Consider the following 27,283-nt stretch of genomic DNA (forward strand, 5'->3'; position numbering starts at 1 on the left):
CCTTTAGACTTGCCATACTTCCACATGTCAAACTCATCCTGAAGTTAAGGAGGACTCAGTATTTTTTTTCCAGCAACATTGCCTTTGAGTTTGATGTGTGTTTTCTTCTCAAAATTTGTAACTAGTTGCTTCTTTTTGAGAAATCAGGAGGAAATAAGGTTACACTGCAAAGGAAAGACCAAGATCATCTTGGTCTTATCCAAGAGTGGTTATGCTTGTAGTTTGTCTGACATGACAGCCTCCAAATATCCACTTATTTAATCCCTGGAGTCTAAGTCTATGGTAGCTAATATTCCACAGCCAGAATTTTGAATTTGTGTTCTGTAGCAGTGTTGCAGACTGTCTTCTTTTTCTTTTCTTTTTTCTCTTTTCTTTTCTTTCCTTTTTTCCCTTTCCCCTTCCCTTCCCTTCCCTTCCCTTCCCTTCCCTTCCCTTCCCTTCCCTTCCCTTCCCTTCCCTTCCCTTCCCTTCCCTTCCCTTCCCTTCCCTTCCCTTCCCTTCCCTTCCCTTCCCTTCCCTTCCCTTCCCTTCCCTTCCCTTCCCTTCCCTTCCCTTCCCTTCCCTTCCCTTCCCTTCCCTTCTTCTCTTCTCTTCTCTTCTCTTCTCTTCTCTTCTCTTCTCTTCTCTTCTCTTCTCTTCTCTTCTCTTCTCTTCTCTTCTCTTCTCTTCTCTTCTCTTCTCTTCTCTTCTCTTCTCTTCTCTTCTCTTCTCTTCTCTTCTCTTCTCTTCTCTTCTCTTCTCTTCTCTTCTCTTCTCTTCTCTTCTCTTCTCTTCTCTTCTCTTCCTTTTTTCTTTTTTTTTTCTTCTTAATAAGGCCCTTGTGTTTTGAAATGCTTTGGATACATTTGTTCTTGTCTATATTTTAAATGACTTGTCAACAGTTTCCTGTGGAGATAGAAAGAGGCTGAGAGGAATCAGATTTTTAATGCTAGAATACCTCCTGCCTTCTCTGCTGGGTTAAAGTACAATAAGACATAAAAATCTAGAAGCAAATGTGTGGTGCTTGTTACCATGTCAAGAAAGATCTTGAGCTTATTTTGTTCAAGTCCTTAGTGCATGTAGACAGTCATTGTGGATGATAGCAAGTTTTGACTTAACCTCCAGTGTAGGCATACATGTTCCATAGGTACAGCTTATCTGCCAAGGTCTAGGAAAATCACTTAATCTATACTGGTTCCCTGTGTTCACAGTTGTCATGATAAACCTTCCATAAATGCTAAATTCTCTTTCAAAATTGAATCACAACTGGCAAAAGATAGGGAGGATTCTTGGAACAAGCATTTAAACTCTCAGGCTTTAATATTTTCTGTGGAAAAAAAAAATATGTTATTGAATACTCCCTATGTAAAGGAGCCCATCCAGTTCCATCTCTCTGTGGAGGTGTTCCTAGGTTCTGGGGATTGCAAACACCATGACGGTAGCAGGGAAGTTTTATTCTCTTCAGTGAAGGGTAAAATCCTCCGCACTATGCAGAAAAACTAAACCACCTCCCACCACCCTACTCCTTCTGGTTACAGTTACATTTCTAAAAGTGGAACTGAAACATATTAAAAGTGACAAATTAAAAAGATGTTTAGAAACCAGTTTTGGTGTCTAGGAGGAAAGGGAAAAACTCTTTCCAGTACTCTGAGGCCAAAAAAATAGTGCAGAGTGCTGCAGGAAAAATACCAACATCGAAAATCTCATTACATGTGCTGCTTTTTGCAGCATAAAACAAAGTCCAGTTTGGGAAGGTTTTCCTTCCAGCCAGCATATTTTTTTATTCGTGTCTGATGCTGAGGTCCACAGCATTAGTTACAAGAACAAAGCACTATCTTTTTGAATTGTCATTGATGTGGGCTCATTGAATCTGGTTCTGCTTAAAAAGCAACAATCACTGACCCTTGTGTGTCATTATTTAACTCAAAATTCCTTTTCAGTTACTGGAAATTTGCTGTTTGCTCTGCAGCACTGTGCATTCACCCTGTCATGTTTCCTACATACTATTAAATCTTCAGGCCTACAGATGTATTATTCATATGCTCATTGCTTCCAAATACATAAAATCAGACATTGCTCAGATGGGCCCCAATCCTGCAAAAATCATGTTGATATCAGCACCTAAGCTGAGTGACAAAAGTAAAGAGAGACCTTAGTCTTAAAATTGTACAGAGCTGCTTGTAGGACCATGGCTCCTATCATTAAGAGCTGAAATAGCAATGTATCTCAAGCTAATTTATTGCTTCTTTATTATTCCCTTTAAAATTGTAAGTTGATTTTGAAATAAAACATCCCTCTGAAATGGAAAGTTCAAACATTTAACTTAAAAAAGAAAAGTCTATGCCAATCATTTAATGTTTCCTCTTTTCCAATACTTTATTTCAATGAAACTATTAAAAGACCATGGTTGAATTTGGATGTAGTTTTGTTCCTTCCAGGAATATAGAGTTGGTCAGTTTCTGCCTCTAAACTGAGGCAGAAACAAGGCTACAAGCCTACATGAAACCCAGTGGTTTATAATACTTAAATAAGCACAAGAGAAGGTGTAAACAGACTGAGTGTGCAGGGCACAATACAGTGGGGACCAGTGTTGCATGAGACCCCACAGGATATCCAGGTCATCCTTCTGAATGACCTGCTATGACACAGGGTCGTAGGTGACCCATTTCCTCCTGGAAACAAGTCAGATGTAGACTTTTCAAGAAGCTTTAAACACCCATGAATTATGCCCAGAATATCTACATGACCTTATCCATATTAGGTAACTAACTCACAATCCTCAGCTTGCCAAGCAGGATCTGGCCGTAAAATGGGGACATCAGGTCACCATCTGGGAAGAGGCAGTGATATGTCATTTGTTGAAGGTGAAGGTTTCTATTACGTTGTACTCTCTGACTGCTTGACACTATGGTTTCTTTCCATCCCATAAATCAGATACCACTGGTGGTTGGCTAAAAAATGTGCCAAGTGCCGGTAACAAGCAAGGAAGGTCACAGTGGGAGAAGAAAGTAGCTAAAATGAGTGTGAGTCTGTGTAAGGGATGCAAGCTGAGATGAAATTATGTTGGACTAAATAAATACAGAGAATTCTAAAGCATGGAACTTGATAGGTATGAGAATACGGTAGTGCTCAAAGTTGGGGAGATATGGTGAGACTCCAGACCTATGATAACCTTCAAATCAGTAAAGGGGAAAAAGAAATAGACATTTATGTATATGTTGAAATTCAGTCTTAACAATGAAAAGAAAATTCTACACCTTTATGCATGTCCTGGTAGTTTTCCAATAAACACTTTGCTAGCTGTTAGCTTAATGTGCTTTCCAGTGACCTATAGTAAGCAATGCTCCAGCTGAAACCACAAGGCTTAGACACTGATCAGATTAATAACCTGCAAGACGCAAGCTGGAGCCCTTTGAGTACAGACAGTCTGTCTAGAGGCATGTACCATTTGAACATTATGTGCCTGTGCATAAATACACCATCCACTTCTGTCTTGCCATGGGGCAATTGCCTGCCCATTGAGAACAGGAAAGTCTTTGCCACTCCAATTACCTTCTAGTAATGTAGTCACTACCATTGTGATAGACACTTGAACTAAGGCAATATTTATGATATGAATCTGTAGTTGCTGCTACAGAGGCTTTTGGGAAATAATCAATTACCATATTTGAATACCATATGGCATTGATTGAGATCTTTGCTGACACAAGCCCTGCTCTCGGAAGGTGTTCAGCACTGGTACCTCCCATTGCTTTTCACACCTTTCAGGACAGGGCATATTGATGTGAATAGACCAGGCAGAGTCTTCAGCTGATCTGGCCTTGAGAACAAGTATGCTGTTTTATCGCAGTAATAGCAGGATTTGGCATAAGCACCTTGACAGAATTATTTCAGAAAAGAACTGGGCCCAACATGCTTTGATAGACTTTATTGTAAGGAGAAGTACGTAATTGCTTATAAGAGATTTACTAAGTATCCTTTTACACAGATTTAGCTATTATCATTGCTTTATATTAATTGCTGATGATTCTCTTATTCATGTTATTTTAGCTGAACATGCTGATTGGAATACAAGGGCTCTATTTTGAGGCTTTTGAAACAAAATCCACGGTGGAGAAAGAACAGTTCAGCCCTGAGCTTTTTCCCATTGGTGATAATAAACAATAGCTAATCCTTAGCAACACTAAAGGATGCTTTAGTTTGCAGACTGTCATATCCTTTATATGTGTTCTCTGAGAAAAAGAGTGGGGGTTATTAACACAGTGTATCTCCTCCTAGTGGCAACACAAGGGAAATCACAAATTCACTGGATTGTACCACTGTGACAGAATGTCATTTCAATTGCCTTATTAACCATATGAAAAAATATATCACAACAGTGAGAAAACTTCTCAGTTATCTATATCTTACCCCTAAGGCTATTGTCATGAGCCAGTGGCATACTAAGGAAAGAGTACTAATTCAGTTGTCAGCTGCCTTGCCTATTAAACAGGGGGAAAAATACCAGCAACAAAATTGAAACAAGTAATAAGGGTAAGAGAAAGGTCTGGATACCCTTGTCCACTTGATTTCTTAAACAAATGCAATTACTTGTGCTGTTTTCCCTGTCACATAACATTGTAGTGGTAGTATCGTGCTGCCTTCTAATTGAGTATTTACTCTGCTTAAAACGCTACATGGGTTGCACTTTAAAAACGTAAGTGCTGAAATATTATACTCCAAGTTCATGACCTGCATTGTAAACCATAAGAGGATGAGCAATGATCTGCTAAACCAGAACATGTTCAGGGGCTGGAAAAAGTAGGCTTACTGCCAGCAGGATTACGGAAATCTATTAGTTTCTCTATGGATAATCTGGGTTTGATTAACCATAGACAAGCTCTGCATAGAAAGAGATGAACCATCTCCAAGTGTTTGTTCCACAGATATCAGTGAGTTTTCTAAGACTATATAAATGTAAAGACATGATTCTCTGTATCTTTGCTGTTTGCACAGCTATTTAAAGCAGTGGGCACTGAAAGGTGTATTCTGTTTCTTTAACTTAGTATCATTTGGGAGGACTCTGCTGCTTGATAAGCATGAAGATCTCCTATAAGCCTTATGTCAGGTTAACCAATCGTATGCATGTCTCAGGACATCTCAAATGCCGCTGCATGCCAGTGAATAGCCGAATGAAACCTGCCATAAGAACTAAACATATGACCAAATTTGTTAATATTTGTGACTGGTAGTGTTTTAGCCAAACTTCAGAGAACTGTACTGAGGTCCACAGTGGTGGTGAAATGCATAAATCTCAAAAATCCTCTTTTCAGAAGATGGAACTTTTTCATCATGATATTGGTGGCTGATATTGGTTTCTGATGACATTTGAGTTAAGGTCAGTTCCAGATTAAGGAAACAAGTGTGCAATGAAGCTGTGCAAACAAGAGTACTTATGACTATCAGAAATACCTTAGAATATCCCTTCTTGCCTTGAGTCATATCTCCAGCAGGGCTCAGGGATACTGTATTTCTCACAGCCCATATACTTAGGCAGTAGAATCTCATACTGTTTCCCCTGCATTATTTGAGGGCACTTTTCCAATCCCTATAGTGCATTCTACCATTTGTACTCCTGCAAAGTGGATTTGCAGTTCCACAGCTTTGCTTTGTTCCAATCTAAAGGGGTGACTATATAAGTTAAAGGGAAACTGGCCCTTTTGAAGATAGAAAAATGGCCACTTCATATGTACAGGAATAGGGTGGAAATATTTCTAGTGTCATCTAGTGTCATCAGGTTTCTAATTTTGTTCCCAGTTACAAAAAGTGTAAAGGCACGGAAGTCAGAGCCAAGTAGTATAATGGAGGATGCTCACAACGGGAGGAAGATGCTCCAGTGCAGGTTACTGAGTCTGTAACCTCTGGACCACTGGTTTAATTAGAGTTTAGCTACAAAAAGGAATTACAGTGGTGGAAACATTACTTTCGGGTAACAGCAAAGGATGGGTAACATTACTTTTGGGTAACAGCAAAAGCTATTCTATTCAGCCATAACCACATTAGCACAGTATTACTTTCAAATCATCCACACTGCCCTTCACTCCCTATGGTACATCTGTATTGCTTCCAGATCCAGAGCTGCTGAAAAGGGACCAAGACTCTTAGCAGACAGAGGCAATAGGCATGAATTAAAACATTCTTACTGAACATGCACACACCTGTGAGCACGGTCAAAGACTGGAAGAGGTTGCCCAGAGAGTTTGTGGAGTCTCCGTTCTTGGAGATATTAAAAATCCATGTGGATGGAGTCCTGGACGACATACTCTGGCCCTTTCTGTGGGAAGTTGTACAAGACCTCCAGAGGTCCCTTCCTACCTTCACCATTCTGTGTTTCCATGAAGGAGCCACTGCTATTTTGGATGCCTCTAGCAGAATCTCAGTTGTATGGCTCTTGTACCTTCTTCAGTACATGAGCATGTAATGGCTTCATTCTTGCAGAAGGGGTAGAAAATTAAAGCCTATGAGTTAATTCATAAAAGGAAAGATAATAATTCTTTTTTGCCTTTATATTCATTTAAGGAGCTGACATTCTAGCCTCACCTCAGCTCATCCCCATTCCCACAGAGATGATTTTTTCCCTGGGCTTGGGAAACTGGTACTATGGGAATAGTTAAAGCTGAATTTTCCTTGGGAAAGTACCTACCTTAATAACACTTAGCTGCTGCTACTGACTGTAGTAAACATAATGCTTAAGACAGAGTGACAGTGGTCTACCAGATGGAAAGCCATTGGACATGCCTTGAATCAGACAGCACTGGCTCCATTCCTAGGTCTGCCTAAAACTTTCATACCTTGGACAATTTGTTGAGGTCTAGATCCACAAAGTGACTTTTCTGAAGTTAAACTGTAGTGGGGGCTAGGACACAAATCTCATACTGCTCTCCTTCAGTCCCTTACTCAGGACATCTGCACCTCAACAAGCAATTCCCCACACCCAGTTGAACCTTTGTCTTCTCTGGTTGCCAGATGTTTTGGGTCCACCAAACACCACAAAGTAGACACCATCTGCCATGACCCAGCTGACTTTCTCTGTACACACCTCAATGTGGATTCCAAGGGAAGAGCAGAAATAACCTCTGCTTTGAATAACCCCATGGGCAGACAAAATGGCCTCACACTGTTCAGCCTGCCAATATTCGTGTAGCCTTTAGCCTTTGCTGTGTTGTCATCCTTGATATAATCATAACAAATAAAAATATGGCACACATCCCATCCACTGGATTGAAGCTATTGCAAGGTAAGATAATTGGTATACTCAGAGAGTAGAAAGCTAGGCTACATAGTTCTGTTAACACTATGCCAAGGTAATATTGGTATCATTCATAGTACTGATATCTGGTAGTACCAGCCCGAACAAATTCAAGGTCATGAAAATAAGTTTAAAATCTCTCCGCAGAACTATTTCACTGAAAAGTTGTTCTCAATATTCATGAGAAGAAATATTGATTTTGGTGAAAATACAGATCTAGTTCCTTTCAGTAAATTAGTACCAGACAATGTAGAGTCAAAAGGGTTTTTTTTGTTGGTGGTGGTGGTGGTTTTTTTTGTAGCAAGCCTTCAGCAATTTGTAATTAGATCTTTCATGCTGGCAGAAAAAAAAAAAAAAAGAGAGAGAGAGAGAGAAAGAGAGGGAGAGAGACACCCATATTTCTGCAAAATCATTAGTAGTTTTGGCAGCTAAAGGCTGGATCCTCAACTGGTGTAAAATGGAGGTAGCTGTACTGAAGGCACTGGGGTTATGCTGATTGACACCACAGATATCATTGCTACTGCCTGAAGGAGACAAGTCTGAAGTAGCAGCAAAGACTGATGAGCCTATATTAATTCAGACATTAGCATGTTTGAGGAGGAGATGTGAATAAAAGAAGAGATGTAAAGGGAGAGCAAAGTAGGGTGCAAATGTGTGGGGTCTTAGAGAAATCAGGCCTGTGGAAGAGCAGAAGGGAACAGAGAAGATGTGAAGTAAAGAACCAGGAAGTCTGATGGTCACAAAAGGCTGGCAGGGAGCTCTATGAAAGGCTAGGAGAGTTGGCAGGTTATTGAAAGGGGAGGTCTCAGCTGTGAAACTGTTCGTAAGTTAATGATAGAGGTTTAATGAAGTATTGGGGAGAGAATAATTATAATAAGTCTTCAATTTTTGACAATGTAATGTTCTATTACTGGATTAAGTATTGGAATAAGCTATCAAAAAACAATGGCTAAATTATCCCCTTTATATATCTTGCTGCAGTATTTTGTGGTAGTTCTGATTTATTGCCATAACATTGAGTCGAACAAAAATGTCCACTTGTTCCTCTATGAATTTCACAAATACAACCGGGGAGGAATATTACTGAGATGTTGAGATCTTTGGGCAAAGGATAGTGTTTGACTACATTGTACCTGGAGAATATTTTGGGTGGTGAAACACACATATTTACATACCAGAGTATGAAGAAGGGCCATTGGACTGGCCTGAGCACTGGAACTCAGTGACGTTGAATGAATGAATCGTGGTCCTAGGTTTAAATTCTCTCCACATTATTGCAGCAGTAAATGACGAAGGCTTGTATGCAGCCAGGTGTTGATGAAGTGCTCTAGTTTTTGTACAACAGCATCATGCCTGTCTAAATTTGGTTCTTCAGACCAAATGACCCACTTGGTACCATTCCCAGGAGTGTCAGCCTAATTTAAAACTCTAGCTCACATCTTTAGACCTATGCTTTCCTCCACACTGCCGTGAGACTTCAGTAGCACAAGTGCTTTTCTTTCAAGGTGGAGATGTACCTTCTTCAGTGAACTGCAGGATCCCAGGAATGCCAAAGCTATCCTCCAGCTACTGGTTGATTTGGTGTTTTTTTACTTCAGTCATCTAAAAAAGAACTCTAAAAGTCCCTCCTCCCAGTAGTCATCTGAGCTGTCTTCCACAATTTGTGAAGACAGATACCTCTAGGGTGTTTCTTCATCTTCCTGGGATAAACGAAATTCCCCTCTGGAGATGCCTCTCTTTGTAAAGCTAAGTGAACTGGACCCTTATAACTCAAAATGACGTGTCATGGCTTGTTCAGCTCCAGAAAGAAGATTTGCAGAACTTATGAGCTGATGGAAGCACCTAAGACAGGAATTCAGTACCTGTGAATATAGAACACGCCAACATGGACTTGCAGGATAGGAGGAAGGAAGAAGTGGAAAGGGAGAAGGGTAATAAGGAAGCCCCTCGTGAGGCTGACTGAGAGAGATCAGATTCTACCAAACTCAGTTTGGAGCAAAGGAAGGCCAATATAGGGAGACAGAGAAAACCATCCTCCTGCGTTAGTCGCCTGTACTTGTGGCCTAAAATTGTTAAAGACAAAATGTTAATTCCTTCTTCCTCATTTCTGAATTTGAAAGGCTAATGTAGGTTTGTGGAACTGATGTTCTTTTTATTCAGTTTGTCTTAATTTCATCTATCTGCTATCTGCATCTCTATCTTTCTGCTAAAATCTATGCTTTTTCTTTGGGGGGGAGGGGAAGAAATGGAGAGGAGGAGGGAATTTGGGGAGAAAAAAAAAAAAAAAGCTAAGTATCACACATACCTTTTATTTTCCAGCCTACACATGCCTGTCTTGGAATAACAGGTTTCCACTTCGAACTCTTCCCATTTATAAGCTATAATCTGTGTTCTCTGAACATCCTCCTGAATTTGCTCCACGCAAACTATTTCTGCATATCAAGCTATCAGTCCATCTGTCCATCTGGCTCACTAATCTCTTTCCTAGCTTATTTTTTGGGATCCTTTTGCTATCATATCTGTGCATCATCCTTGGGGAAAATTTTCTGCCTGTGGGTTAAATTGCCTGGAATACTTGGGTGAACAAAAAAAAGGGCTGAGTACAAATGGAAGAGGGTTAGCTTCCAAATATCAAGTGAATATGTGGGAAAATGCTGCTGTTATGACCATCTGTGTATTGACATATGTTTGCTATAGAGGGCTGAATCTGACATTCAGAGCTTCAGTGGGAATCCTCAGTGCCTAAAGAATGTGGGGCTCAGCCTCTATGCCTTGCTAGGGTTTGGGTAAACATTATTACTGAATTATATATGGTGATGACCTAGAGTGGTGCACAGATTGGACAGAAGCTCCAAAGGACATCAAGTGAGTTACATTTGAAGCAATCAATGATTCCTTTAAAAAATGGGAGGGATAAAATAAAATAAAAAACAGGCCAATCAATGAAACAAAGAATGATTTTGCCATAATACCAATAAAAAAAATAATAATAATAAAAAAAAAAATGACAGTCTAAATCAGAAGGGTGGAAAGTCTCTTTTTGTCCATGAAAGCAGATTATATTTTGCTTCAGAACATTACAAAGCACTGAAATTCAGAGTCAACAGTTTCTTTTGATTGAGCAACTACTTTAAATCAACTTGGCATGTAATCCTAAACAGAATTTATAGTTTTGAAAGGGGCAAGAAGGCTAAGGTTTTTGTTTTAATGAGTCTGGGAAGAGTCATGGACTAAGTAGCTGCTTATTTGAAAGACTGTATGTCACCATTTAAAAGAAAAAGTCATTTTTTCTTTGTCTAATTACTGTTTTATGTTGCACTGTGGCATGAAATTTTGCAAGTGATTGTGCCAGAATTAATGTCTTTCTTACAGCCAAATTTTACATTAACAGTTATAACAAAGAGAAAAGATCGTCTTGGATACAAGAAGCAGCAAGAATGTTTCCTTTCATGGAAATGTGTGAAGTTACAAAGATAAGTGGAAATACACGTTGAAACTATACATTAGTGAACCAGATAGTCAATGCTATATATTAAGTAGTTTCCTTTGCCTCCAAATTTTTGCACTGAGTACCTACAGTTTGTAGAGGCATTAAGCATTTCCAATTTGGGGGGTGTTGGCCCTCAATTAGCACTAACGTAATTGGCTACATAAGGTACAAGGCCATGGTGAAACAGCTTTCAGAGCAGACATATGAGAAAAAAAATGCATGTGTGGAGAAGTCATGAAAGCATCCATTCCCCGACCTCAGATGAAGATATGCTTAGGACACTTCAATATCTTCTAACATCCAATTTCCATGGAAGATTGCAAGCACCTGAATCTGCATTGCTGGTTTTGCACTCCCACCCTCCCTCCCCGGCTAATTTCATTTATCTGTGACTGGGGGTGCGTATGTATTTTTTCTGTAAAAAGCCATATTTAGATCACCCTTCCTTTTCTCCTTCTTATTTCACATTTACACATTTACACATTTCATTTAGACATCATGTCACATATCAGAGCACCAAAGTTCAGTTCTGCACGTGTTCTTCCTATCAGGCAGTTCTGGGTAGAATCTAAAGGTCCCCAGTGTCACTGTTCCAGTTCAGAAACAAGTGAGTCTAAAAGCATTAATGAACTGGTAATCCAACAAAAAAGAAAACATTAAAGAGAGAAGAAATAGATTTTGAAATAGATTTTTTTTTCAACTTCAGTATGTATTTTTAAGCATTTGTGTTGAAATGGTGATTGAAATAGTGATAAAGCTATTCCTAATGGTGGGGTTTAGTTTAAAATATTTATAGAAGTGAAAATATTTTTGATCACAACTTGCAGTAAATACCACTGTCTAACAAAGCTTTCCATTGAATATTTAGGGAGAAAATTATTAATGGGAAGGAGTTGAAAAGCAGGAGAGAGAAAAATTTTCTTTACAAAAAAAAAAAGTCAAAGAAAAAGTAAAAAAACTCATTCACATTCCAGCTAGAGGCTCTCCAGAGAGGCTAGCATTTTTCAGGTTTGTTCCATCTGCCCTAATGATCTGCTTGGCCTAGCCACCTCCAGGGTTTCTGACAGGGCTCAAGTGACAGTTTTTGACCTTAAATTTCTCCACCAGAATAGTTTTTAGGGAATTCAGTTAAGAATGTAAGAACTACTTCATGTTTCCTAACATGATTCACAAATGGGCTAGTTAAAGAAATCTCTCTGAGTTTTTAAATGCCTTTCTTAAGTCAGAGCATCTTCCACCAGTAAAGAGAGGGGCCATTCATCTTTGCTTTTCATCTGGGATTCTGGAAGTTGAGATTGTGCTTTTGAAAACTTGCCAAAAAGCTGTCTTCATAGGAATTATGAAGAGAGAAACCTGTTTGGGTCAGGGTTTGGTGGACACATACTCTTACTTGTCATATATCATGTTCATGAAAATGTTAAGTCCAGATTCTTCTTTGGGTACCACAATTGTAACGATGATATTTTTTCAATACTTTTTTCCCCCCTCAGATTTGCATGTAAAAGGAGAAAGAATAACTGGTTTTGCTGGTCTAGGCAATTTACTGTGCCAGAAGCTAATGAGATATGAATAAGGCCAGAAATGCACATCTTTTCACTTCTTTAAACTTTTTGTCTTTTAGCTGCTTCTGATTTTTCCTCAGATATCAGCACATCTTCACTGTGCTGTCAAAGTCTGTGTGTGATCACATGGCTAACAAACAGCAAAAAATCCCTCATTTCATCCTTTCTTTTTTTCCCCTTCCAATCTAAATGGATGGCTCTGGGTGAGAAACAGAATTGTCTGTTTTCATGGTATTAATAAAACCTTTTCTCCCTGCCCTCCCTGTAATGACATATCAAAAAGAAAAAAAGAAAAAAAAAACACACCACAAAACAAACAAACAGCAACCAATTCCTCAGAGCTGGTAACTACTCATTAGCAGTTTTTTCTTTTTTTTTTTCTTTCTCTTTTTTTTTCTTTTTCTTTCTCTCTCTTCTTTTTTCTTCTTTTTTTTTTTCCTTTTTCCTCTTATTTTGTTTTCCTTTCTTTCTCTCTTCTCTTTTTTATTTCCTCTCTTTCTTTCTTTCTTTCTTTAATATAAGGAAAGATTCAGAATTCTGTTCAGGAACAGGACCTATAAACTACTTCAAAATAAGAAAATAAAAGCCCATACTTGTAGAAAAATTTTAAGAGCATTTTTATTTTAAAATAGTCTATACGAAAACAAATTAAAAGCCTTACTATCCCTTCCGCCCCCCCACCGAAAAACTTCAAGAAATTCTGCACTTACTATTTGAAGTGTAAGTCCATAAAACAACCTCAAGTATTTGGATGCCCATACTCATCCAAACTCTGATAAGTCCATGGACGGACATCTATTCATTTTATTATTTTTTACTTAAACTTCTATATAAAATCTATGAGACTTCAAAGTAATTTTAGGATCAAAATAACAAAGATGAATTTCTTCCTCAACACCCAAAACAAATCCAGACAGTAATTCTAATATCTCCTTAGAACACACTGTGAATAAGACCCGTGATTTCTCCTGTTCTTCCAGTCAGATAAAATTGCATCTCACTCCTTTGCAATATTGCTCTGGTTTTTGCAGTATAATTAATACTCTGAGGAAACGCACACTGTGAGAATCTCTTCTAGAAACTGACCTGGCAGATGACCTCCATGTCAGATGTGGACCAATAAAATAGCTGCTTAACTGATAACTAAAGCTGATAGAATAAGTCTGACATAATATTGCTCACAATTGCCAGGGAAGACTCCAGATTGGGCCACTAGGTAGTTTAGACTAGGTAGTTCTACCACTGATGCCTCTTTGGATCCTCATGACCACTGTGTTAGACCATCACAGTGCATCACTGGGAAGCTACACTGGCCTCCATGTAACTCTGGTTCAGCCCAAGGTGTTCACATCCTGGAAAAAATCATTACCCACTGTGGGGATCCAACTGTTCATAGACTAGAAGAAATGCAGAGCTGGAAGGGACCCTGGGGGACAGTTCAGTACACTTCACCGGGCTGGGGAAGGGTGGAAAATTTTTCTGGATTTTGGCTGTTTTTGCTCTCATCACAACTAGTGTCAGCAGGATGCAGCACTTTCTTTAAATGGAATTAAAACCTGAATCTTCATTATGATTCCTGCAGTGTAAACTCAGACCAGAAGTTTTGCTTATCCTATTGGTACCCATAGTTACCATTCACAGTTTATGATAACTGTAAACGGTGGGTATTAAAGTGGATTAAAATAAATACTCAGAGCACGCAGAGCCCCCTTAGAATCATGACCTGATAATACTGATTGTTCTGTAGTTGACTAAACACAGATTGAACTGCTAGCTGTTCCACACTTATATTGGCTCATTTCTATCCAGATACACTGATCTTGAAAAAAGCTGCCCACACCCTAAACTTTATACCATGCAATTTTGTCTTTGATTTCACTGGAATTAGTACATAAGGAAGGGGGAAAGTACAAGTTAAGTCTTTCTATGATCTCACATGTATTAGTATGATCAGGCTTGAATCCTCACCTCTCTGTGTCAAATGGTGGAACCCGATCCTGGTAGAACTGTCAGCAACTCATTCCTTCATGTCTTATTCAAGAACCACTGGAAATTTTGTGGGGAAGACCAAATCTGTACTAAACATAAGGCTAGTATTTCCACTTGCTTTTTAATGAAAACTCAAATAAACCATCCGAAACCTTTTCGCTTGGAGCCGTTCTGGGCAACGAAAATAATGTCATGAAACCTCTGAAGAATGGTGACAGCTCTCTGAGATTCTGCATTGCCTTCAAAGCATGGCTGGGATCCCTGGTGGCTCGAAGTAGCCGTGGCTTACGGAGCTGGTAGGTTTTCGTTGTAACAACATTGCCACCTAGTGCTCCCGTGGTACAGTTCAGACAGAGCCTGAGAAATTAGGTGTTTTAGCAATCGAAACAAGAACAAGTTTGTAAAACAGTTTTCTGTTTTGTTTTGTTTTTTAGTATCTTAGAGGAGTGGACAGGCTGCAAGAGATGCAGTGGCTTTTTGTTCTTTCTGGGTGATCCACTTCAGTCAAAGTACTACTACAAGGTGAAACACTGACATTGCAATCACTGCACGCATCTAAAAGGAAAAGACAAGTGGGATTCACATTAAAATCTGACTGCTCTAAGCTAGGAATAAAGCATGAATTGATCTTCTTAGGCTGTTTCTGTTGCACAAAGAGTTTGGCAGCACACACAGGCAATAATACATCCCACCTACCAAAGAATGTCTTTATTAATAAGTTTTTATTTTCCTTTATTTTACCAAAGAATGTCTTTATTAATAAGTTTTTTTATTATAATAAGCATAATAACAAACATATTAATGAACATCCTCTCTGTGTGTTTATTTTCTTGGCTCACTATCTATAGAGCCATATGGAATCAGAATGGATGCCTTACTTAATGGTGGGTAATTCGGGGCCAGTCTCTGTGTAATTCTATGACAAAATTAGGTAACAATCCAGGATCTTCATAAACCCTGTATTTTAGCCATGTTATCATCTCTCCTGTACAAGTAACTTTTAGTGACCATGAGGGAATATGCCACTTCCAAAATAATTCAAAGCTTGTTCACTTGCTTTCACAATGATAAATAAGGTGTAGTTTGACACTACATTTTGAGGAACTTGCTGTTTTGGACATTTTAAATTGAATCCCACTGGCTGGATTATTACAAAGAGAGAAAGGATGCATGTAAAGTACAGGTGGGATTTTATTCACAGAAGAGAACAGTCTAAGAACATGTATTCTACACTGTCTTGGGGAGAAGAATCAAAGTTTTGCTCACCATAACTGTCTTGATTTATGTTTTGTGATGTGAATTACCTGCTCGTTCTGTATTTTTCCAGATATGCTGCAGGAGGGATGTTTCTGGCAAGATAGGTGTACAGATGAGATTAAATTGATCTGGATGCAGATCGTATTCTTGCACTGTTCCTACCCAACATGGTTTTGGAAGTCATTTAGGTAACCTATACATTTTCATATGAGATCTAATTTCAAGCAACATCATAGTACTGTTTATCTGTCTTTAGGGGCTTAGACTTAAGACAGTACTTCTGGCTTCAGCATGCATCCTATAACTCTATCAAAGGCTCTGGGAGTACATAGGTATCTGGTACTGAAGTTTTTGTCATCACATCTTCTCTACTATTATTGTCTCTCTGGTACTAGCCTGGGGACTGTAGGGCTACATCACCAGAACTGGTTAACACCACTAAAAGACAAAACATTTTTGTCAGAGAACACCATACAATGCAATTACATGGCGTCCGGCCTAGCATGTCACCACATGGTGCCACAGGGACACACCACTTTACTGTAGGACCTGGAATACAAAGAAAGAAAAATACATGTCCTGAAAGACAGAGAAGAAATGGCAAAGAAGGCAAAAAGAATTAGTTGTTGATGCCACTAGAATCAGCAGACCATCAAGGTCAAGGCACATTCGTGTGTAGTTTCTTAATACGCTTAGAATAAGAAAACAAAGGACAGATAAAAGAAGGAACAAATTACACACAGAGAAGGAGATGGAAGGACCATGAGTAAATGAGCAAATTAGTTAATGACTCACCAAGGCATGTGAAGACGAAGAAGAAATTTATCACCACTGACCATTCCTAAAAAGTACAAACTGCATATCAAAAAACCATTTATGGATACCAATCAGGAAAAATACAGGTGACATGATGAGGGCCTGATAAACAGAATCATTTGTCCTCTTATGTTATACATAAATAAATTTTGACAGCTTACCTGGATATGCGTGTCTTGGTGCTTGTGAATGGAAGAAGGAGTCTCCCTGAAGTCTCCCTTTAGGTGATAAATCAATCCACCTAAAAAAAAAATAATTTATATATATATATATATATATATAAAATTGCCTTCCCATTATGTGTGTTTTCACTTAACTCATTATTCTGATAATTACAACACCAGCATGGATATCTCACTAGGACTGGTTATCTTTACTGCTACCATTTATTTTAGTAAAAATACACATAAAAGTACACATTACTTGCTTCTCTGAGTTAAGATATGTCAGTACAGAGATACAAAATGCAAGCAGTTACCACTTTGGGTGGATGTCTCCTGTAAAAGATGTTCCACTGAAACCTCTAGGCAACTTGCATTTGGATGAATCCAAATGCAGCTGCAGCTGTCAATACAGCACTTCAGGATTACTCTATCGGCAGTGACCAAGTTACAGGGGAACTATTCAGATATGAACTGCCTGGCTCAATAACCCAGAGAGGCAAAAGTCCTGATATTTGTGATAGTTTACAGTAATATGCTGAGTATCCTACAGCTGTATCTGGAAAAGTAAAGGGTTTAGCAAATCAGCAAATTTTCCTTGTGGGCCATCTTGTTCTTGAACTGGAGAAGTATTCCTTTGTGTCCTAGCTGTCATTTTATGCTTGACAGATTTTGGAATGGGATGTAACAAGGTGTCCAAAATCATCGGAGACAGATTTTCCTCCCATAATAAAATATACAGTAGTAGCTTGGTCTCTTTAGCAAGCATCATGTGCCTTGTAAAACCTCTAAGTGGGCGACTGGGAGCTCCTGGCTTTACACGACTTACTAGATACCTGCAGAAGGAGACAGCAGCCTTTGCTCCTTTTAATTGCTTTACAAAGTCTTTTCCCTTTCTTTAATAGATGTAACTGCACAGAGACTAACCCCCAGAAAATTTGACTTGTTTGGATATACACATGGTGCTCTAAAATTTATTGTTGCAGGCATGATTCTTATCTGATTTCAGTTCTCTTGTCATATGAAGCCTTCCATAATCTCCACTTGTGCAAAGAACAAGTAAACAAAGCTTTCAACTTTTCAGGTCAACACTTGAAAACCTCTGTTTAAAACGAAACAGGAGTTTACAGGTACATTGCACTCATTCTTGCAATCAAGCAGTACAGAGCAGGACCCAACCTCCTCTTGACTGATCTTTGAATTTTAGATATGAGTGGTAAGTAATACAGGCAAAGATATTCAGGTGAGATTCATCACTGCTAATTTAAGGAGCCTATTTCTGAGACAAACTCTCTTTAAACAGGAAGAAATATGCTGTTGAGGACCACACATTTTCTTACCTCTTTTAGGAAAGAGAATTCACTCTTGTTTGTGATGATTTTTCTGAGATGGTTTTGAATGGAGTTGGAAAGCTCTAGCCCAAATTTAGATGTCTACAATGCAGAAATGATGGCAGTGTAGCTACATAAATCCCACTCAGCTCACCTAAAGCTCCATTTCGCTGTGTCATCCCGTGACTCAAAAGCTTTTTTTTTTTTTTTCTGACCACAGCATTGTGCCTACAAATTCTTTGTCGTCAGTAGGCTGATTACCCATTAACATCAGACACCTCAGAACTGTTGGTGCAAAGCCATTTAGAGGAAAGTTGTCAGACAAAATGACATCAACTATTGACAGCTTGGTCCTATTTGCACAGAAGCCCTCAAGCAGAGGCGACAGTCAAGGTTGCTACACCTCTCACTTAGCAGATTGATTAAAGTAAGATTAGGAAATTTTTTTACAACACCTCTCTTCATAACTCTCATGGATTTTGTTGAATTCAAGCATCGTAGCACTACCATGAATCTCATCAGGTGCCTGTGCACATCCACAGGCACTTAGGTAAGTGAGAACATCTGGATGGTGATTCTGGAGATTCCCAGTGGAGAGGAAGATCACACCTGAATTAAAGTGCTGCAGTTAAAGTTAACGTGGAAGGGCTGGAATACCACGTATATGTAGATCTTGCCTAACCAAGAAAGAAAAAGATGAAAATCCTAACTTAGTGAAATTAAAATGCTTAAGGCACTAATTCTTAAACTTCAAAATGCCATGCTTCTAATAAATTCACAGGGAATATTTTCATGTAGACACAAGTTGGCAAAAATGTCCTGATTATTAACAAGCTCGGCTTACATCATGCTAAAGGTAGAAGCAAATTTCAAGCTGTCAAATCCTTCGCTCAAAGTAATTTATTTATCACTGTCCCCAAACAAATACATTTTCTGTCATCTGTAATGTCTCATGCAGAAATATGGTCTCCAGGTTACAGCAGATATCAAACCAGAGATGATTTAGTTTTGAGAACTTTCAACCAATGTTAAATTCTGACCAGTTCCTGAAGTCAAACAAGAAAATCAGCTCCTACCTGAAAATCTGCATCCCAGCTATATCTATCAAAAACTAATCTGTTGCTCTCCATCAATTAGGGTGTACAGTATAGCTAATATGCCACACAATATGAGGTGTACTTGTCCACAGGGAAGAAAAGAAACAGAACTCATTGAAATACATTTAAAATTGACTTTTTTTTTCCCCCCCGAAACTGGTAAACAGTAGGGTTCCTCCAAGATCCCTAATTCCCAAATTAAGAAACACAACAGACTGTCATTATGCAAACTTGCCTAAATTCAAGTCCAAGTGATTTACTGACTAAACTAAGTAAAGTAAATCTTGGCTTTGACTACAAACAACAGATTTTTTCAATTTGATTGTGAATTAAAAAAAAAAAGTCAACTGGAATCAATAAGGAAGAAAGAAATTGTATGGGATTTTTTTCCTTCCTGTTTTGAAATCTAATTTGGGAGGTTAAGACTGGGAAGACAAAATCTTGCATTTTGAAATGCAGAGTGAAACTTTCTGATATTTAAGACCAGAAAAGAATAATACTAGATCAGACCAATATTTTGTCTTCAGTAGGAGAGAAAAAATAAATGTCTATGGAAAAGCATAAACCAATATTTCTTCAGAATGCTCTCCCAGCCTGCAAAAACTTACAGCTCAGGGATTTCTTGAGTCCCAGATATCTCTCTGTATCTAATGGTTCTCAATGAACTTTGAAAATGCCTCAAAGAGCTGTCTGGAACATAGCTAAAGCTAAGCATTACCTGTGGCCCCGATTGCTTTCCTGTGTATGGTAGAATCCTCTTGCACAGAAAACCCTGCTGGGAGGTGAAAATTGATTTGGCATCACAGCAGGTAAAGAACAAAATTCTTGGCACAATCATAGCTGCTGTTGTTGGATGGGCAAAAGAAGTTTTGTTTGTTTGTTTGTTTTTTTAAGAGGCACTGACATTATTTTATAGGCAATGGTGCCAAAAGCGGGAAATATAGCCTCCAATCTCCCCACGTATTTCCTGTGGCTTTGCCTAACATCTGTGATTTGCTTTCAGATGGCTTGCTGTTTTTATTGTGGTTACAATGTGGGTTATATATTCTCTCTGAACCTAACTAGGAAAAATTATCTTATTTCCATAACAAGGGCATACATAGATGTGTTTCATGGCTCAAATTTGGTAAACAAGGGCATGCAAATGATGGAAATTACTTACTAATAAATTTAATTGTTGTTTTCCACTAGAAGGCAGATATGGGACCTGAAGCATGCTATTTCACTTGCAGTAGACAGACAAGACAAAGCTCAGGAAATTAGACTGCTCTGTCATAAAAGTCATTGAAAGGAATAAATTTGCCTGTATATTTCTGTTTTGCTATTATTTTTATTTCTGTGTAGTGTTATGAACATTTATAGATACTCTTTTAATAGTGCACTGGCTGCATGAATATACCTGATAGATCAAAGTGAGCTCAAAATAGAACTAATAACCATTTAAATATATATATATATAAATTCTTCCTCCATGGGAGCTTTCTCAACAGTATTTCCACACACATTTTTGTAAGCAGGTTGCAGTTTTTAAGCTACTGATGGGGAGCCATGTGATTTGAACACAACAGTGTGAACTTCAGGAGATTTTTTCCTTATCTTGCTATGCAATCTCCAGCTATAAATCTCTGCTCTTTTGCACAGTTAGAAACTGAAGTCTTTGCAGAACAAGTTGTATCTCAGGACTATTATAAAGAATATGTATCAGGCCACATGGATGCACACACACACTCTAAGAATGTCTTAATTTTTTTTTTTTTAAATCAACAGTAAATACTGGATTTGTTTTCTTTTTATTTTCTGACCCCTGAGGTGTGTTTATAGTATTTCCAAGTTTTTCCCCTGATATCACAAAGTCTAAAATTTGCATAGTTTTTATTAAAAAAAAAATCTGCAAACACAAAATCTACTACATGCATTAAAGTATTTGGATAACTTAGGCATCAAAATTCAACCAAGTATTGAGTCTTTCTGAATTTAAACATTTATGCAATAATGTTTCCAAATGTGCATATTAACACAGATATGTACTTATATGTATGCCTTTTCCATTATATATGAGGGGAAACATTTTGCATCTCTTCTGAAAGCTAAATTGTCTCACCAATCTTCCATCAGATGTCAGTGAATAGATTAAGGCAAGAATATGAGAAATGAGAGCTGAGCTACATCCACAAGCGCAGTAGAGAAGCTGCTAAGAGTGTCAGCGTTGATCCTCATCTATGCTGAAGAGCAAGGGAGTCCTCAGAAAGAAATTAGCTTCGTGGTTCACAGATCTCCACAAGGCAGACATGAATTTCATTCAGAATGTACTAATTAGGGTCTGTTGAACACTCTGGATAAATTGATTGAGACATGAATTCAGGACTTGCAGGTTTTAGGAATGCTGAACAATCTCTTTTTTTGGCCTATTTCTAAAAAGAAATCCTTCTGTCTCCTAGGACCCAGAAGGCTCCTAATTAAATGTCCACTTTGAATAGATGCAGACTTTAGTGGTGCTACCTTACAACTGCACGCCGATGCAGGAGGTACAGCAGAGCAAACTCCCACCTGGCAATGGATCATCTCTCTGGTAGGCACAGGCAGTAAACAGATTTCAGAACAGTCACATGACTTAGCCCCACTCTGACTAAAACCATCAGCAAGAAACTCTGTCATGTGAATTTACACCAAACATATTTCTTGGGTCAGGCATGAAATCAAAATTCCTTTAAGGAAGCTGAGACTGTAAACACTCCCTGTCTGAAAAAAAAAAGTCTCCAAAGGCCTTACCTCACGCACAGTACAGTCACAAACATCTGCTTCCGTTTCAGTTTTTCCTTCTGTTAAAAACTAGAGAGTATTTCCAGGTCTCTGGAGCAGCTGTGCCTTTTAAGCCAGATACATAGCAATACAATATACACTGTTGGCCTGTGGATGGGAAAATGTTCTATTTCTGAGAACAGACAATTTTTATTTCTTCTCTTAGAGAGCTGCTAGGTAGGACAAAAAAATTCTACTACCAGATTTTTCATACAGTATTTTGAATACTGAGTTAGAAATTAGCAAGTGCATGTGGCATATTTCAGGAGATTCTTGTCAATAACAAATGTGACATGCAAATTCAACTAAAGCCCACAGTTTAATCCTCATTAAGAGGCTCATTGGTGTCCACTTTATCAGGATAATGAGAGAGAAAACATGAGTCCTTAGGGGTACCCTAATTAGGAGTTCTGGCAGGTCTGTTTAAATGAGTATATGATGACTGATTCAAGGGGCTTGTTATCATTACATTTTGTTGCTGATATGCATTTGCAAATATATCTTGTGCTTCTAAGCTTTAAATACATTCAGGGGTCTAGTCCAAGCAGCTCTCCTGATTTTTCAAATTCTTCCTCCATGTTCCTCCAGACCTTCGGTCCCTCTGCCTCTTCAGACATTAGGAGATGGGCTTTACTAGCTGAACTCCTTAAGAAATATCCAAGTGTCAAAGATTAATATGGAAAGTGGTGAATCTTACAAATCTGATGAAGGCTAATCTTAAGATGAAAGCACAAGAGTGAAAATCCTGGTCAGGACACAAACACTGTTCAAACTGGGGTGAATTGTTTAATATTTCTGTGACTCTGATCCATGCCTGTAAAATGGGAGGGAGGGAGGGGGGAACAACTTGGATTGTTTGTGTTCTTTCTCTTCTCATTATTATTACATATTTTATGCTTTGTCAGACAAAAAATAAAATAAAAAAATAAAAAAATTATTTGATTGTGTGTACATAGACTATACAAGATTTCTGATGCTGATTGTGTATATTAGCTGCTCTTGCAAGTTAAGCAATATCCTCATCATTTCTGTTGGACTACAGCACACTTTTCTTCGCTTTCTTCACGGCTTAAGTGCTGCTTGGCTATCAAATAATACTTGGCTGCTAATTCAGCCAATGTAAATGCTATTTTATGGACAGGCAATTTTCCAGAAGCTGAATGACTCTGCACTGCTCTGACCCCAGAAGCCAGGAAGGATTTTAAACACATTAGTGCTGCCAGTGGCTCAAGAATGCCCCGGGCTGTCAGCTGGTGGGATCTGCTGCAAATGCTGGAGAGATACCTGCCTGTACCAGCCATTTTCTTGTTCTCTTTCTCATGGCTCTTCTACTGGCCAACAGTCAGAGACAGGCTTCCAGACTATAGGGACATTTGGCATGCCTACAGTAGCAATATAAGAAATCTATCCATTTACTAATATACTCTCAATTTAATAATTTATTACTATGTCAGTAATAAAGCAAGTCTGTGATACTTCTTTAATCCAAGACAATGGAATTCACATTTACACAGATCAGCTTTCTCTTCATCCATGACTGCACATGGATTTCCTATCAGGCATGATCCCAATGTGCAAATCCCCAGAGGCTACCTGGTTGCTGCTGTTTGGCCTGGGCCAAAACAGAGCTGTGAGTCCGGGTACTCTTCTAGCATGCAACAGTCTAGTTGAATGTATGACAATGTTTGAACCTTGCTGTGCTTTAGAAGGACAGCTGGTACTAAATACAGGCACTTCCTTTATGGCAGAATGTAAGTTCTTAATACTGTCAAAGAGAGGTGTGCAAACTCCCAAAACATTTTGCCTGCAGGTACTTTTGCTATTGATGCCACTTCTGTCAGTTGTTTAGGATCCACAAGGCTGGCATATCTAGAATTGTGGAAAAGTGGTCCCACAGGGATGCCCTGATAGACAGCTTTGACTTGTCCAAAAAGTACAGCAGTCCTATTCCATTCAAAAGCAGACAAGAGCAATGTTGGTATAGGTTCATTTTTAAATGTCACCTAGAGGTTGGACAGCTCCTGCAGGAAAGCTGAAATCTGGGTTCTGCACTCCCCTTAGCAAGGAGAAAGAGTGAGATTAACAGATCTTCCAGCCACAGGCTAGAAAGAGAAAATCTTCCTCTGCCTCTCGTCAATGCTAGACTTCTGTGTACAAAAGCTGCCACCCAAGGGCTCAGTTTTACATAATGGAAATCTTGAAAAAGTTTCTAGCAGTGAATTCCAGTTTCATACAGATAGTTAACTATTATATATATATATATTTTAATTAATTCAGTCCTGGGATAAGTAGGACACATTGGTCTTGTTGGCATTTCAGGTTCACTGACTAAAATCCTTTGGCTCAAAAAATCCTGTGAAAGATACCTTACTTCTGTTGTTCTCCAGACAAGAAACGTGGGCTCTCAGTTCTGGTTGGGCAGTAACTACTGCACTGCTGGGAATAACAGAATTTAGGTTCCTTTCTGTCTGAAATTGTTTAGGTTTCTTTTCTGGCTGTAACTGTTTAAGGAGACAGTCCTAAATGTACAAATCCACAAAGCAGTCCCTGGGACAAGGCAATCTTAAATACACAAATTCACTAAGCAGTTCCTGAAATGAGACCGGTGCATATGAAAGCATCTAGGGACATCTTATTTTCTTATTTGTTTTTCCAGAAATACGAAAGTCTGAGATACCAATCAAAGACAACAATGTTGTACCATTTTTCTGGCAATGCTCCAATTTGATGATTACTATTCCACCTACATATATTCTCTGCAATTTTAATAGCAAAAGAGTGTACATGTGTCCCCCTTGAATTCAAAGGGCATGGCTCAGTCCTGTTGCATATTTGCTACATTTCTCCCTAAAATAAAGTGACTTTTATCCTACCAGGCAGAGCAGAGGAATATGTAATAGGATTCTTACCTCTGTAATTCCACACACAACAAAACTACTATGTTGTGATATGCCACCTTTAAAAGAGATCTTTGGTACAGAGATGATTTGAGATCACAAGAAGGCCTTATCTCTTCTGGATATTTATAATAGCTTAATCATACCAAGTAGAGATGTAATTTTTAGAGCATTACCCTATTACTATGATGCCTAAAATGGATCTTGGTAAAATTCCATAAAGATGACCTATAATTGTATCGTTTTTGTTGTTGTTGTTTGATTTGGTTTGGCTTTTTACTGATCATCCTGAACAATATATATTTATATACACACTATTTTTTTCTACTCATCATCCTGAGTGATATATGTATACACATACACATATATAATATTTCTAGTACTAATTTCTCTAATTTTTAATTCCAGGCAGAAGATCACAAGCCTTTCTCTATAAGATAGAAGGGTCTTACTATTCCTGATATTCTGTGCTTGTGAAGTGTAAAGTCAGAGTTGTCACTGTTTAGTCTTAGAGATGTATTAGAAGAGATGGAACGCTTAAGTTTTTCAGTGTAAGATTTTCAGTGCCTTCCACATGTTTTTCAGTTTTCCAACATCTTTTTTAATGTCTAGAGATCTGAACTCAATAAAAAGTATTGATCTTCTCAGTGATATGCTTGGAGACTGCATATGCTTGGAGACACTACTATTCATTACTCCCCTATGTTATACACATAACATTATTAATTCTCATCAATTCTTTTTTTTCTCCTTTTTTTTTTTTCCTGGCAGATGATAAACCCACTTTTCATATGGAGCCAGTACTTTTTGTCTTTATAAGGATGGCTTTACAATTGTCCATTTCAAACATCTTGTCATTGAACAGAGATATTTGACTAAATAATCCAAGTCACTCGACAATTTACAACAAAGTTTTTACTTCCAATAATTTTTTTTTTTTTTTCATGGTATGTCTTTGCTTTCTACCCAGGAACTTGCTGGAATAGTTTGTTAACAAAATTAGTCTTCATGGTCTGTTTAGTACATTTGGTCATGAAGCAGGTAGTTAGTCAACTGTAACAGTTCCTAAATCCCAGATGTGACTAATAAACATACAGAAAATGGAGAACATTGGATCTGCCGAAGTTCATCTCAGAAATCCCTTATCAGAAATCCCTGTTCTACACTATTCTTTTGAAAACTCTGTTCATAACAGAAGGGTTTTATTCAGAGCAAACTAGTTTTGCTCTGCACTACAAGCCACTCCTTGACATAAGCAATTTCTCTCTGCCTTTAAACATCCCCATTTGAGAAATGGTATTGATAAGGTTATGAAAAATCAAGCATGGAATCACCCAGACATTTCGGATTTCCTGGGGGGTTTCCGGCAACAGTCAGATTGTCTGTACCACATTTGACTCCATGGTATCTGAACACCAAGCTGAGTCAGAGGGACTTAAGTCGTTGATGTTTTTTTATCTCTGAGAAAATACACTGTAGATGATTTCAGGATTGCCTGAGGGTCTTATTCTTGAAGTTTGAGTGTGCATTGGTTACGAGGGGAAAACAGTATTAACTAGAAACCAAACAGAAAATAACTAAACTGGGTCATTCCACAGCCAGTTATTATAAGGACTTTTTAACTCTCAAAGGCTTACCTATTTCTGTCCAGACACTGGTTTTACAGAGTTCCCCTTTGGAGAGACAACTGGCATCTTCATTTTCCAGTCCTGTCTTTCACATTTATGAGAAAACCTTTGCAGCCATTAATCATCAGCTTGCAGCAAAATAAGCAGAACCTCTGAACCTGTCTCACACCAGAGTAGCATTAAGAAAAACAATTTATCATTTAACTCAACATTGTTCACATATGAAATTTATCTCTCCTAATGAGATGTTGCTCTCCATGGGTATTTTTTTTCTGTTTCATTATTACATCTCCCTTTAGGCAGGTTTCCCTTGAGTTTTAATTATGAAAACAACACCTGTTTTCAGTGCCACTGTTGGAGTTTTCGTCCGTTCCAGGGAAAATATTTGCTTTTCTGTTATCTTGAATATCTTCCACTCTCTGCTTTGATTTCCCAGAAAATGCTGTATTGATTTTATCTTGACATTTCAGTGAACGCCTCATCTTCCTCATTCTTCCTTCTTCTGAATTTTGGAAAGCTATACTCAGCCTTGTTCTCTCTGGTCTTCCAATTAGGGAATACCTGTGATTCTCTTTTTCTGTTTTAAACCCCTGTGTGATAAGACTTTTTTGCTGTTGTGCCCCTTGCTTTTTGAACCTGCTCTCCAGACCAGTAGGGAAAGGAAAGGATTTTTTTTTCTTGGTCTTCAGTCAAACCTTAAGACCTGTTACAATATTTCTATGCGGAGATTGCTTTGCTTTAAGTTTCACTTTAAGAGTTGTTTTCATCTGTTATGTTTGTGGTGGTTTGGACTGAAAAGCTTGGTGTATTTTTAATGTTCATTATATCCATCATATTATCTAACATTAAATTATGCTTGTGTTGGCTTCAAGCTAATGGGCAAAAATTTTTCTTCTAAAAGATTCTGGATACATTTGAAGTCTGTGTTATTTTACCTTAGTGTTTTATTACACTAGAAATAATAAACTATGATGAATAATAAAGTAGCT

The 27,283-nt window shown here is 38.3% G+C and overlaps 1 long non-coding RNA gene across 1 annotated transcript; it reads right to left on the minus strand.

Moving 5' to 3' along the window:
- Positions 1–14,001: 14,001 nt before the first annotated feature.
- Positions 14,002–26,471, minus strand: LOC310897036. Its single transcript, XR_014582007.1, has 4 exons — positions 26,304–26,471; positions 16,543–16,622; positions 16,361–16,406; positions 14,002–14,863 (listed from the first exon to the last, which is right to left on the minus strand). It is a non-coding gene; the product is annotated as an uncharacterized lncRNA (long non-coding RNA).
- Positions 26,472–27,283: the final 812 nt, after the last annotated feature.

This window comes from Anser anser (assembly GCF_964211835.1).
Source record: "Anser anser genome assembly, chromosome: 3".
NCBI lineage: Eukaryota > Metazoa > Chordata > Aves > Anseriformes > Anatidae > Anser > Anser anser.